Genomic DNA, 14735 nt, shown 5'->3' with positions numbered 1-14735 from the left:
TTCAGCTTGAGCCTTAGAGGTAGCTTCGTTCTCTTTTATCTTGTCCACCAATGTAAGCAAAATTTTATCTTTTTCCAGAGCTTCGTTTCTCAGCTTAATAACCTCTGATCGTAGGTTGTTGAAAGCAATATCATAGCTCTCGTCTTCAGCATTCTTTTGCGCTCTCAACGCGTTGCTTAGTATTAAACCCTATATGTAAAAAGAGTTGGTATAAGAATAAAAGAATGATTTGCAAATTATAAAATTTCCAAACACGCAGTTCTCATACCTTCATGCTATTATATGCAAGACTATCTGCAAGATCGTCCTTCGTCATAGCACAGAGTCCAGCTTCAAGCTTCGGAAACCCCATACTTCTAGCCATCTCCCGGCAGACGGATAATTCTTTGTTGTCCGGGAGGCAGTATAGGAAGTCATCTTCGTTTCTCCCATTAAACACTAGTGCCCCCTTCGGATATTTTAATTCCCTGGCATAGTGATCAGCTTCATAAATTTCTTCTTCAGATAATTTCTTCCCCGAAGCATGTCGCACAATGTAATCGCGTTTGGAGGAAGGTGCTTCGGGGGCAGCAGTGTCAGTTTCTTCAACCAAAATTGGCTCTGCCATTTTTTCGGCTTCCAAAGCTGCCTTTGTAGCTTTTTCTTTGGTTTCCAAAGGTTGCTTCTTGGTGGGCTCTGAAGGTCCAGCCTCAGCTTCAGCTCCAGGCTGTTGCTTTGAAGCTTCAGCAACAAAGGCTTCAGTAGACACTCCAGAAGTTTCAAGAGTTTTCTTTGGAGTTATGCTTGAAGATTTAATTGTCTCCAGAACATTTAACACATTAACCATCCTCTTCCTTTTCGGGGTCACTGTTGGACCCATCTGGCTTTTTCCTGTTTCAACCTTTGCCGAAGGACCTGAGACTTCTAATGTTTTTGCTTTTTCAGCCCTTGGTTCTTCCATCTTTTCTGTTGCTGGCACTTCGGCCAATTCTTTACTGGCAGCAGAGTTAAATCTTTAGTTTCGGTGGCCGAAGAGGTTTCACTGGCGAACTCAGGCACTGTGGCTGGTTCAATATAGCGTGGCCGGTGTGTGAGAACCTTTACCCTTCGTCTCTTCGGCGCTGGCTCACTAGGAGCGGCTGAAGCAGTTTCTTTTGCAGAAGTTGCACTTTTTCTTTTTTGACCCCGCGCTGGATAGCGGTAGTCGGGGTAGACAAACCCAATTGCGTCAAATACTCGGTTGAGTCTTTTCTTCTTTCGGCCTCCGAAGGCCGCTGATAGTGCAGTGTCTTCGGCCTTTGAATATACCCCAAGAAATTCATCACTTACAGTCTCAATGCTCTTTAACCAATCATCATCTGGCTCAACGAATTTGTCTCCGTACTTGAATGTGTACTTCAGCCTGACTAGTCCACCTTCGTCAGTTTCTTTAACAGTTTCTTTCGGCATTTCCCAGTTATCTGCAAGCGGCCACACTCTGAAGGCAATGTGTTCTTGTATTAAATCCCTTATCCCAATAAAAGAGCAGACTACGCCGAAGGCCCGTTGGCATTCTTCGGCTACTTCATCCATTTCTACCTTCGGTTTCCGGAGTCCGAAGCGCTGCCAGATAGGGCACATGATGATATCCTTAATATCTTCTCGAGCCTTCAAATCATTTTTTACATAGAACCATTCCTTCATCCATTCCCCGGGCCATCTCTTCCGAAAGGTTGACACAGGACAGCTTGATCCAGAGCGAGCACCGAAGCTGTAACAACCAAAGTTGTTATGATATTGCTCTTTACCCCAGGGCTTCGTCTCATATAATAACTCATGTATATTGCAAAAGCTTTTCGCACTTGGCTCTAGGCCCTGGCTCTTCACGGCCCAGACGAAGACTCTCATTCTTATTATTGCTTCAGGGGTAAGTTGATGAAGGTAAACCTAATATATTTTCAGAACTTCTACCACAAACCTGCTTATAGGGAATCGTAGCCCAGCTTTAAAAAAGCTTCGGAAGATCACGACTTCATTATCTTCGGGAGTCGGCACAGTCCTCTCTCCGTCATCTGCCCTCACGATGGACATATCTCGAAAATATCTTCCCCTCATGTTTTCAAGGTGACTTTGCCCAATAGTTGATTTTCCGAAGACTGAATGGCTTGGTCGCCATGGTCGATCTTCGGAATCTTCACCCCCGCTGTCTGCATCATAACTATCACTTTCACCAGTATCTTCAGATAAGCCTTCCAAAATCTCCCTAGTAATTTTCTCTGTATTTGTTTTTGCTATTGATTCAATGAAGCCCAGATTTTCTCCTCAGAAAGGCTCAGCTTCACTCCGGCAGCAATCTTCTTTTCCTCAGACATCCCTTCGGAAATCCTGCCTCTTGGCTCCGAAGCTTAAAACTAGGGAGGCAGTCAAATATTTGTGGGCAGAAAGCTATTTGAGCAGGTAAAGCAGATGGCAAGAAAGCGTGCCAAATAACTTGTGGTGAGCCCTTATTTATACACCCAGTATGTCGAAAACTGGAGGGTCCCGCTTGTCAATGACTGTTGCTATTCTAGCAAAAGGAAGGTATTTTTTCGGACCTTCGGCCCATATCCTTCGTCCATATCGCAATATAAACTTATCTTTACAGCAAATTAATATTGCGAGGGGCTACTGTTGGGGGCCTTCGGCTTTCGAAGGTCCTCAAAAACGTAATTTGACTATGTTTTCCAAGAGAAATATGTGAACAGGTACCTTCGAAGTCAGATTGCGAGTATACAAGAACATGGTTAAGACGAAGCTTGACTGGGACGGCGATCACGACGAAGGATAAGACGATCACAAAGCTATGTGCAGAAGAGCTTCGGCATAACGGCGGAAAAGGAAACCGACTTAAAGATGAAAAGCCAAATTAGACCTCGAAGAATTACTATAGAGTTATTGATAAATGTGAAGGGCATTGATGTAATTTTGCATGGGCTGCGACCCGTGCCTATAAATAGGTGAACAGTATTCTCGTACTGTTCACGCTGACTTGGCATTCACTTTTGTGTCACGCATGTATTCTCATTCCTTCAAGCTGAAGGTACATTTGTAATTTAATATTGTTTAGACAAGTAATATAAATGAAAATGAAAATAAATTAATAATAATGTTTGCAGAAATTATGTTATCTTCTGTACTTTGCATGAATGTTCTCCATTTTTTATCATGATCATGAAGGTATGTCCTTCATGACCTTCGTCCTATATTCATTATATCCAAAGGGAAATAATGATCCGAAGGACGAAGGGCTTTGATATTTAATATTTTATGTTGTCTTGTTCTTGATTCATAGCATTTGAGAACAAGTTCCCAACAGGCGTCAAACCAATTGAATTCCAGCAAGCCTTCGCGAAGTTACATTTGAGGAAGAGATGATAAAGGATTTCCTCCTTTTGCCAGATGCAGTTCTCACAGGTGTAAGACTCAAGAGTCATGTTTTTCCTCCTCAGCATATCCATTGTATTGAGTCTGTTCTTTAACCAAAGCCAAAAAAAGACCTTATGTTTTGGTTGACACTTATTTTTCCAAAGCGATCTGAAGATCTGATGAACTTGAGCCTGACCCATCAAATGTCTATAAGTCTTCTTTGTAGAGAAATTATCAGATCCCCAAATGAGTTTCCAAACATCCTTTGTGTTGGTCACCGTGATTTGCCCAGGCATGTCGATGTTATTCAGACTAAAATGAGAAGGGCTTGGCACAGATCGGAAGTCCCAGATTCTCACTGTAGCTCCACATAGGTTGCAATCCAGCGAAGGTGATCTCATGCTGCATCCAGAATCTTTGACACGCTAAATTGGGAATGGAATCGGCCATCTGGTTATCAGCTGAGCCTGCATTTCTGGCAGAGCGTGCTGAATTCTCTCTTCCCAATCTTGATCGTTAGCAAGCCATCTAGGCTCCCATCCACAAACGCTAATAAGCTTCTGTGCCTATATCAAATAAAGCTCCATGTTCTGAAAATGATACAACAATGAAAATGGCAACAATGCATCAACGCAAGAGATAAAGAGATATGCTTGAGAGTAGCAGCAGGTTTCATCTTGTTGTCCCGTTGTACTGTCTGTTCTGTAGCCCCGCTCCCCAGACAAAACTGCAACCGACTGGGATAAGACTCGATCAACTTGAACGCTCCTAGCGAGCTTCATACTCTCAATTGCGGACAAGGCAATAGCAGGCAGAGACTTAAACTGCGATAATCCATCACAGCGATCTTTAAAACCACCAACAAGAGCTGATGGGGTAAGGTGGAACTGGACCAAGCTATCAGCACAACTATTTGCTCTCCAGCGACAATCATCCTGGTGTGATGCGTCAAGCTGCTCAGCAAAAGCTTCCCCAGCACTTGCAACTACAACATAACATAAAGGTCGAAACAAGTTAGTTATGTCTCCCAGAAGACCCAGATGAACATGTTACATTTTGTGGTAAGATACTCGCAACATTCCAGCTTACCCAAGTGACAAAAAAACATAAGTAAAACCAGACAAAGTTTAGATATCGTAGACCCATTGTTGACACCTTTTCGGAGGCGCCAATCACTCAAAAGAACCAGCGGCAGTGCTCTCTGGTCAGGCGCGGACGGTCCGCGGCTGGGGCCGGACGGTCCGCGACCTGGCGCGAGGCGGCGGTGCTCTCTGGTCAGACGCGGACGGTCCGCGGCACAGGGCCGGACGGTCCGCGACCTGGTGCAGGAGCTCGGGTTCCCTGCCTGACGGTTGGACGGTCCGCGCTCTAGGGCCGGACGGTCCGCGTGTGCGCAGGGGCGGCGGAAGATCGCCGGCGGCGCCTGGATCTCGCTCCCGGGAGGGACCCCGTCGGGGAGGAGAGATCCTAGGAGTTGTCTAGGCTCGGACAGACCAACCTAGACTCCTCTAATCGACGTAGAGTCGAGGAGAGGCAGAGAATTTGGGGATTGGAATACTAAACTAGGGCTAAACTAGAACTAGACTAGAACTACTCCTAATTGTGCTGAAAATAAATGCGAGATAGAAGTGGTATTGGTTCGATTGTTGGGGGTTGAATCGGCCGTAGCCCTTCATCTATATAAAGGGGGAGGTCTGGATCCGTTTCCAACTGTTTCCCGAGTTAATCCCGCGGTTTTAGGTAACAAATCCCGCGAGAAACTAGGAACCCTAACTGACTCTGCGCGCGCGGACCGTCCGCGTCACCACCGCGGACAGTCCGGACCGCGGACCGTCCGGCCTCGGGGCCGGACTGTCCGCACTGCTCTTTTTAGAGCTCAACATATGCCCCCCTGCCTTTTGGTGAAGGTTGACAAACCAAAAGCATATGAACTAAACCTGATGTAGGTCACCGGCTTTTCGATATGGAGATTATTCAATAAAGCACCGATATAAAGGCCGTTTCGGATTGTATCTTTCTCGGCCATGACCATTTGATCAATGGATCAAAAGGAATATAATGGAGGTGCCCCCCAGTCTGGATAGACGAAGGGACTATACATGTACCATGGATTCATCATTGTGCCATTCCATGTTTGAACAGGATAATATACCGACGATGAGTAAATAGGTGGAAAGTACCCTGGTCTCATAGAATGAATAGGCGATGCTTGTTGTGTCGCCTTTCGGGTCGTTTTGTTTGACCGTTTTGTTTTAGCAGGTGACCGGGGTTTCTTTGTTGACCGATCACGTGGAACAGTCTTTTTGCTAGTATTTTTGGAGAGCAACTGATCGAAAGTTGGATCGGCTTTGATCAGCCGATTATATGTGCTTTGACCTTGCGTCTTTTTCCTTGCTTTGTGTAGAGGTTGACGCCTTTGGTCATAGGTGGACTGTCCGGCTGAGTTAGCTGGACCGTTTGTCTGAGCACCGGATTGTCCGCACGTAGGTGCCGGACCATCTATGATGCTGGGGCTAGGCTGATGTGTTTGGTTTATTAACTGTGCCTGCCCCCCGGCGTCTTCGGGCCTTTTAGCCTTCTCGTCCGAAGCCTTTCGAGCAATCTCCTTTTGTGATATATCTGACTTGCGAGGATTGTTGATGACGATGCCCTTGCCTTTGCCTTTATCGGCCATTTCGGGCCGAACCAAGACCTTTTTGCATGTGAGTTCTATTGTATTAACAGGAAAGGATTGTGTGTCTACTTGCATCTCCTGAAAAGCCAATCGACCCTCATTTATGGCCGATTGTATCTGTCGACGAAAAACATTACAATCATTGGTGGCATGAGAAAAGGAATTATGCCACTTACAATAAGCACGCCTCTTTAATTCATCAGGAGGAGGAATAGTATGAGTTAATTTAATGTTGCCGTTTTTCAGTAACTCGTCAAATATTTTATCGCATTTGGCAACATTAAAAGTAAACTTAACTTCTTCTTGTCGATTCTTTCGAATCGACTGTAAAGCAGAACACGCTGAAGGTTTAGCCTGTCCTGGCCAAACCAGTTCGGCGGTGTATACATCCGTGGATTCATCGTCCGAATTATCGTATCCCACTAGATGCATCTTATGGCTAGCCGATTTTGATGTTTCCTTACTTCGGCTTTCACAGGTCATAGCCCGCTGGTGTAAGTGCACTAGTGAAAAGAATTGGGTGCCATCTAATTTTTCTTTTAAGTAGGGTCGCAACCCATTGAAAGCTAGCCCTGTCAGTTGTTTTTCTGCGACATGAATCTGAAAGCATCGGTTTCTAGTGTCCCGGAATCTCCGGATATAGTCATTAACCGATTCTTCAGGCCCCTGTCGGACTGAAGCTAAGTCAGCCAATTCTAACTCATGTTCTCCTGAGAAGAAGTGTTCATGAAATTTCTGCTCTAATTCTTCCCAAGAATTAATAGAATTTGGTGGCGAAGCTGCGTACCATGCAAATGCAGTATCAGTAAGGGACAACGAGAATAAACGAACGCGGTAGGCTTCCCCATCAGCCAATTCTCCTAAGTGTGCTATGAATTGGCTTATATGTTCGTGTGTGCTTTTCCCACTTTCACCAGAAAACTTAGAGAAGTCTGGTATTCTAGTTCCCTGTGGGTATGGCACGGTGTCGAATCGGTGGCTATAAGGCTTCCGATACGATTGCCCTGTACCTGACACACTAACACCGAGTTTGTCCCTGAACATCCCGGCTACCTCGTCTCTGACCCTCTCTGCCATGTCTGGCGACCATCCATTGAGTTTGTGGGTGGAGATTTCAGGTTGCCTGACATTACTCTGTCGGCTTTCCTCCCAGGTATGTTTGAGGTGTGTGTTAGGTGTCCTATTAATGTCACCAGCTCCTGCCCTATACCCCTCAGGCTCTCTTGTGGTCGAATAGTATTCAGCCCTATGTCCATGAGGTGGTATGGCATGATTATAATGTGTTGCTGGTGGGGCACCATAATGTTGCTGCGATGAATGTGGGAACTGTGCGTATTGCGCAGCTCTCGGCTCTGCGTATGCATATCCGGACGGTCCGGCGTAAGAGGCCGAATGGTCCGCGACCTGGCCAAATGGTCTGAAGGTATATCCGGATTGTCCAGCCGTATATGGTGCTACGTGGGTAGTCTCGTACCCAGACCGTCTGTCGTAAAGAACTGGACGGTCCGCGATCGGGCCGAATGGTCCAGGGCTGTACCCGGATGGATCGACCATATATGGCGTGACTTGGGCAGTCTGCGCATGGACTCGTGTAGAGTCGGATGGTCCAGCGTAATACGTCGGCCGGTTCATGCCATATCCGGACGGTCCGGTGTAAGATGGCGGATGGTCCGCAACATATCCGGACGGTCCGACGTGATGCACCGGACGGTCCGTGATGGGGCCGAAGTGTTCAGGGTTGTACCCTGATGGTCCGGCCATGTACGGTGCGACCTGAGTGTTTTGTGTGCGGGGCTGCATCTGGTCGGACGGTCCGGCGAAATACGCCGGACGGTCCGCGGTATAACCGGTTACGTCCAGTACCTGCCGCGTGCCTAGTGGTTGCGGCTGTGATGGTGACACGAAAGCATGCATCGGCATACCATATGATGGCTGGGTCAAAGGTGACCCGTTTATAGCCGATGTGTTTGACGTGGGTGGCACTGTATTAGACTCTCGCGATGGAAAATTAGGAGCAACTGATTTCTCGTATGCACGTAAATGCATTTTAATAGATTCATCTACATATTGCTTTAACTGATCTCCTCGTTGATCCATGAAAGTCGTAAGAGATAGATCTGGAGTACTTACAGCGGGACCCTGCAGTGGAGGTAGGAGAGATTCCATATCGATCTCCCCTTGACGGACGATCTTCTGGTGGCGATCCACCGTGAAGTGTGACAAGTACTTGTTCGCCGCCTCCTTGCGCCGTTCGGAGAGTTTATGCAGCAGTTCCGCCTCTTCCTTGTCGCGTTGTTCGTTCCATTGCCGCATCACCTCCTTCTCATCGCGCATTACGAGGTCTTCAAAGGGCCTTTGGTCATCAGCCGGAAACGCCTCCATGGCCGGCTTGATGATGTTGGTAGTGGAGATCTTGGTGTGATCCTTAGAACCGACCATTTATGGGCCGATTTTTAGCAGATCTAGACACCTAGTCCCCAGCGGAGTCGCCAAAAAGTATGTTGACACCTTTTCGGATGCGCCAATCACTCAAAAGAACCAGCGGCAGTGCTCTCTGGTCAGGCGCGGACGGTCCGCGGCTGGGGCCGGACGGTCCGCGACCTGGCGCGAGGCGGCGGTGCTCTCTGGTCAGACGCGGACGGTCCGCGGCACAGGGCCGGACGGTCCGCGACCTGGTGCAGGAGCTCGGGTTCCCTGCCTGACGGCCGGACGGTCCGCGCTCTAGGGCCGGACGGTCCGCGTGTGCGCAGGGGCGGCGGAAGATCGCCGGCGGCGCCTGGATCTCGCTCCCGGGAGGGACCCCGTCGGGGAGGAGAGATCCTAGGAGTTGTCTAGGCTCGGGCAGACCAACCTAGACTCCTCTAATCGACGTAGAGTCGAGGAGAGGCAGAGAATTTGGGGATTGGAATACTAAACTAGGGCTAAACTAGAACTAGACTAGAACTACTCCTAATTGTGCTGAAAATAAATGCGAGATAGAAGTGGTATTGGTTCGATTGTTGGGGGTTCAATCGGCCGTAGCCCTTCATCTATATAAAGGGGGAGGTCTGGATCCGTTTCCAACTGTTTCCCGAGTTAATCCCGCGGTTTTAGGTAACAAATCCCGCGAGAAACTAGGAACCCTAACTGACTCTGCGCGCGCGGACCGTCCGCGCCACCACCGCGGACAGTCCGGACCGCGGACCGTCCGGCCTCGGGGCCGGACTGTCCGCACTGCTCCTTTTAGAGCTCAACACCCATGAATTACTTAAAACATAGTTCATATGTAGGAAAACATTCACAACAAAGCAAATAGATACGCCTCCTCTGTTGCACAATTTTCACAAAGTAATACCCCCAGCCCATGCATTAGGGCGTGAGTATCATCAAAATTAAGCAGTCAGTGGTCAGTATATTTTCAGTTGCATTGATGCAAATTATTTGACCTGATGACTGAGTGAGACAACTCTCACCTCTGCTCCAGGTATGCCCTTTGATAAACAAAAAATAGCAAGAGCTGTAAAAATTCTAGTCACTAGTAAACAAGCTTAGTTTAGTTTCTCAGAACCCATTGCACAAATCTGTAAACGAGTTGTTGCCACTTAAATGAGGTATAAAACCTAAGATTGTAACGAAAACCAAGAGTTCCAATATGGAAAAAAAAACTAAAGAAAAAACTTGTCGACTTCAAGCATACCTTCAGCAGGGGACCAGGATGTCAATGCAGTAAATATAAGATGTGCACCACATGTCAATGTTCACCCAGCCTCTTCGAGCACAAGCCAGTGAACTAGCAGCCTGTAAAAATTAAGTCAATACTTTCTTTTTCAAATAAACTATTATGGTCAACTTTATTTTCTAGATTATTTACTTTTAAAAAGAAGTCAACAATGATACTATATGGGGTCAAACATCTTGGCACTTTAAAGGGAGCATATAAAAACATCAACGTAGACATAATTTTAGCTAGTCAGATGCTTAAGAATGATAATATGTTCAGGCTCAATAGCATCACAATGAAGATGAATTAAGGCATAAAAAACAGAATTCCAAGTCACAACATATGCTGCACAAAAAACACTCCCTCCGTTCTTTTGCAGTTTCCTTTTTAGGAGTGAAAAAAGGTTTATTTTTATTTGATTTTGTTGGATTTCAGAAAGAGATGTATCCATATCTTCCTGAAGTGTCCCTAATTGATTATGTGTTACAAGCAAAAATAATCAATTCTCTGTGTTTAAAACATCATATAAGGTTGGGAAGGAATAATATTGTAAGTTGTAACTGATATTTGGCATGCCTAGGTCTGATATTGACAGCCAAATCAGCCATAAGAAAGTTTGCCAGAGTTCTGATTATTCAGTTATTCCAAACCATTATTTAGGGATGAGAACTGAGAAGGGTCCTAAACAGATGCACATAAAAAATACAAGACAAACACCTCACTAGAAAATTTCAACAGTTGATGAATGGTTAATCACAAAAAAAAAAAAATACCACAGGTCAGCAAGAGTCAAATACGAGAAGAAACGACCTTCGGTTTAGAACCCCAAGTTGGAGGCTTAAACGTAGCCGGCCGACGAAGCAAGTCGCCTCGTTCCCACTGTCTGCATGATGACTGAGAGAAATCTGTAGCAGCTCCATTAGCATTAGTGCTAAGCGCAGGCTGAGATATCAGCGGAGCAATGTGAGAGGATCCCGCTTTGGACACTTGGTCACTGCCTAGCCAGTCTACGGTAGCTACATTTAGTTTGTGGAACTGCAAAGAACAAAACGGAGGAAAGCTTCAGTACAGCCCTGGTGCCCGATTTTTGATCACGAAAGCGCATACGGGGTTGTTGAGGAGGAGGATAAGTCTGACGAGTGGGCCCCATGTGGCAGCGACAGCGCAAGGAACGCAGGTGCGCGCGGACATCGTCCAGAATCGCTGACATGCGGGCCCACCGTGCTGGTGTCATGAGATGGAGGTGGGCTGGCTGGGCGCATGGGAGACAGGAGATGGGCCGACGTGCTAGATTTCCAGCCCAAGTAGGTTTTTTCCGTTTTCTCTATTTCCCTTTTTTATTTCCAAATTTCAAACTGAATTTTAAACTCTAATTTTTGAACTTCAAATGTTCAAGTGGCAGAAATAATCCAAATGTGAATATAAACTCTACTGTTTACTATACTATTCTTTATTCTACTCTCTATTATTTATTTATGGAAGGAATAAATGATTTTTATTAAATTTCATTTCTCATTTTCTGTTTTCTTTTCTATTTGTTTGCTTTTCAGTATTCAAATTCACATAAAAGCAATCAAACTCTGAATTTTATGTTCAGATGCTACAATATGAATTTACAGTACTTATTTTCATATATTTATATTAATTCCTTTGTGTTAGGCCAAAGTCCAAAATGTGCTATGCACACATTCATTTTATTTCAGAAAAGAAATATTACTTTCAAAAAAAAATGAGTATCCAGTACCTTAATCTTTATCAAGGAACATTTTGCTTAATATGTTTTTAAGGAGTGCAAAACAATTAATATGTAATTCTTACCTCTAGTTATTGTCCTTCCATCTAAACTTGTATTCTTACTAATTTGAATACTAACGTGAAAATACAAGAATCTCAACATGAGGTTCATTTTCTTTTATGTATTTATTTATTTTATTATTTTTTATTTTCTCTTATACAAAAATTTGGGCTTTACACAATACATGAGTAAGAGCAAGTATAATAGGATAGTGTAGGAGGGCAATGAGAGATGCCACATCAGATTTGTGGTGATGTGGAAGAAAGAGAATTATAGAGAGAAGGAAAGTAGACTACTCGGTAGTAGCCAACTAAAAGTGGGTTGCTCACGGACCACAAAAGTCTTTATGAGAGAAAGAAGGTGTTAGGCATCTAGGAATGGGGTGCCCAAAGAAAGCCCAAGAAGACTCTTAGAAAACAGCCCAAGTCCCTACCAAGCAGACTCTCGAGGCGAAACGACGACCAAGTCCCTACCGAGCACCCTTGCGAGGCGGAGCAGGCGACCAAGTCCCTACTGAGCAACCTTGCGAGACAGCGGGCGACCAAGTCTCTGTCGAGCAACCTTGCGAGGCGGGACGGGCGACCAAATCCCTACTGAGCAACCTTGCAAGGTGAAGCGGGCGACCAAGTCCCTGTCGAGCAACCTTGTGAGGCAGGGCGGATGACCAAGTCCCTACCAAGCAACCTTGCGAGGCAAAGCGTGCGACCAAGTCCCTGCCGAGCAACCTTACAAGGAGGAGCGAGTGACCAAGTCCCAATCAAGCAACCTTGCGAGGTGAAATGAACGACCAAGTCCACGGCGATCAACCCCGCCATGAGGGGCGAGCAAGCAAATCCCGCGCTAGTCTGACTAGCGTAAGAGAAAGGCCAGTCCAATGATGCGAGCCCACGTTAGCAAGACAAAGGAGGTCACCACCAAACTATGTCTGGGCCTCGGGTACGACATCAGAAGGTCCTCGATAGACGTCAGACGACACCCCACCATGTATTTTCCCATGCAAAACCCCACTGATGAGTTAGGCCACTTAGCCCGGGTCGAAGGGATCTTAATATCAGAGTCTCTATAGTGACCTGTATACCGGAAAAGGATGTGACGAATACCCTATATCGGCGTATGCCTACACATGCTGGTAAGTGACGTAGGTCCATGACGACGGGTGAAGTCGCGCTACGCACGACCACACCGTAGGGCTGACCCACGGGACCCGCTACAGGGACCCGCACGACAAACGAGGAAGGCGATACGCTGTACCAGGAGTATGGCTACACACGACCCCACAGGTTGCATCAGGAGCACTACGTCAAACCAAGGGACAGATGGCTCTCATACCTATAGAGAATAGACCTCCTCTGTAAGGTCCTACCCTTGAGATATAAAAGGGCAGGGATCCCTCCTTTTCAAGCACATAAGCACACAAGTTATAAAACGTTCAAAACAATACTACTATTAACACTACACTTGAGTAGAGTGCGAGCTCGAACCAGTATAACCAGATTTCTGGTTCAAATCCCAGCGATTCACCATTCAGAGTGAGTCTACGATAGCATCCTCACCGAACACAAAACTTATTGTCCCCCAGTTTCTGAAACTACGACAGAAGGTGGACCAAGTATTAAAGGTAGAGCATATCATAAAAGTCTTAAAAAGACTTATCATATGAGAATACTTTTAGTTGGCTATATGTGACATGTTAACACCATAAAAACCTATTATGGTTATATAATCAAACCGACTCTAAGAGCATCTCTAGGGGGGACCTTAAATAAGGTTGTATTTTGAAATATAGGGATTGGGACTATAGGTGTACGTTTAGGCCGGGCCTGATGGGTTGGCCCGAAGCACGGAAAAAAGCACGGCTCAGGCACGACACGACCCAAAATATTTTAGTGTTGGGCCGGCACGACCCGATATAATGAGCCGGGTTTGGGTCGAGGTCGCGGCCCATGGGCCAGCACGAGCACGACCCGTTGAAGGCAGGCACGAAATAGCCCATATAGAGGCACAAAAAGGCTCATATATTTATTAAAATCACACTTCATTCCACACTTTCATGTACTTGATAAAGAACACAAAGCTAGAGATAATGCTATTTAGATATTTTTTGTAACTTTGAATTAGAGTTGAAAGGGAAATGTGCCCTTGGGCCATTTCTAAGTATTTTGGTGATTGAGTGCCAACACAAGTACTGAAATGTGAATCTATGCCCATGGATGAACAAAGTGCAAATCAAGAGCTAAGGTATGTTTCTAAGTCTTAGTACATTGGTTTTATGTACTAATATACTTGTCTAAGTATCAGAAACAGGAAGAAGAAGAAAAGAGGAGAGTTGGCTGTGTACAACCAAGAGGCTGTTTCGGTCTGGGGCACCGGACTGTCCGGTGGTGCACCGGACAGTGTCCGGTGCGCCAGGCTTCCTCGGCCGAAGAGGCCGCTCTCGGGAATTTGCTGACGGCGTACGGCTAAAATTCACCGGACTGTCCGGTGTGCACCGGACTGTCCGGTGAGCCAACGGTCGGCCGGGCCAACGGTCGGCCGCGCGATCTGCGGGACACGTGGCCAAGCCAACGGTCGGAAGGGGGCACCGGACTGTCCGGTGTGCACCGGACATGTCCGGTGCGCCAACGGCTCCCGCATCTGCAACGGTCGGCTTCGCCATTTAAGGAAAGGAATCGGGCACCGGACACTGTCCGGTGTGCACCGGACTGTCCGGTGCGCCCGACGACAGAAGGCAAAGATGGCCTTCCAGATTTGTTCTCAACGGCTCCTAGCTGCCTTGGGGCTATAAAAGGGACCCCTAGGCGCATGGAGGAGAACACCAAGCAACTCTTGAGCATTCTTGATCATCCACACTCAGTCTTTGCGCATCCGTTTGTGATTCTAAGTGATTCGAGCTCTGTTCTTGTGAGAAACTGTGAGATAGTCTTTGAGCTCGATTCTTGGCCGTGTGTGTGCGCATTTCGCTGTGGATTTGTGTGTGTTGCTTCCCTCCCTTACTCCGTGCTTCTTTGTGAATCTTAAGTGTAAGGGCGAGAGACTCCAATTTGTGGAGATTCCTCGCAAGTGGGATAAAGATAAGCAAGGCAAAATACTGTGGTATTCAAGTGGGTCTTTGGACCGCTTGAGAGGGGTTGATTGCAACCCTCGTTCGTTGGGACGCCACAACGTGGAGTAGGCAAGTTTTGTACTTGGCCGAACCACGGGAT

Source organism: Zea mays, chromosome 2 (genome assembly GCF_902167145.1).
Source record: "Zea mays cultivar B73 chromosome 2, Zm-B73-REFERENCE-NAM-5.0, whole genome shotgun sequence".
NCBI classification, from domain to species: Eukaryota; Viridiplantae; Streptophyta; class Magnoliopsida; order Poales; family Poaceae; genus Zea; species Zea mays.
This window is presented reverse-complemented; position numbering follows the sequence as displayed.